The sequence below is a fragment of the Daktulosphaira vitifoliae genome, unplaced genomic scaffold (genome assembly GCF_025091365.1).
Source record: "Daktulosphaira vitifoliae isolate Bord-2020 unplaced genomic scaffold, ASM2509136v1 Scaffold_1, whole genome shotgun sequence".
In the NCBI taxonomy this organism is placed as follows: domain Eukaryota; kingdom Metazoa; phylum Arthropoda; class Insecta; order Hemiptera; family Phylloxeridae; genus Daktulosphaira; species Daktulosphaira vitifoliae.
In genome coordinates, this window is record NW_026099572.1 from 75,166,268 (window position 1) to 75,166,652 (window position 385).

Below are 385 nucleotides of genomic sequence, written 5' to 3' on the forward strand. Positions count from 1 at the left end.
TTTTTTTTTTTTAAACTTCCATAACTTGTTCAAACATAGACAAATCAACATATTTTTTTTTTATATTAAAACCTTAGATATTTTACTATCATTTGATATAATTTTTATGAAAATCTAACACTTAACGTGCTCACAGGGGGGGATTTAAAATAGCAACTTTTTATCAAAACTAAACTTTTTCAACTTAACTTCTGTAATTGTTTTGGAAATACTGTGTCCTTTAAACATATATTAAATTAAAGCTTATGTCATGTATTATAAAATGAAAAACAAAAATTTGTTCCGACAACTTATATTTTACGTGCAAATAGGTGCCATAGTTAAAATCCTGCTGTTTTTTTGTTAAAATTTTTGATTATCGATTTTAAACTTTTTTTAATTTTAG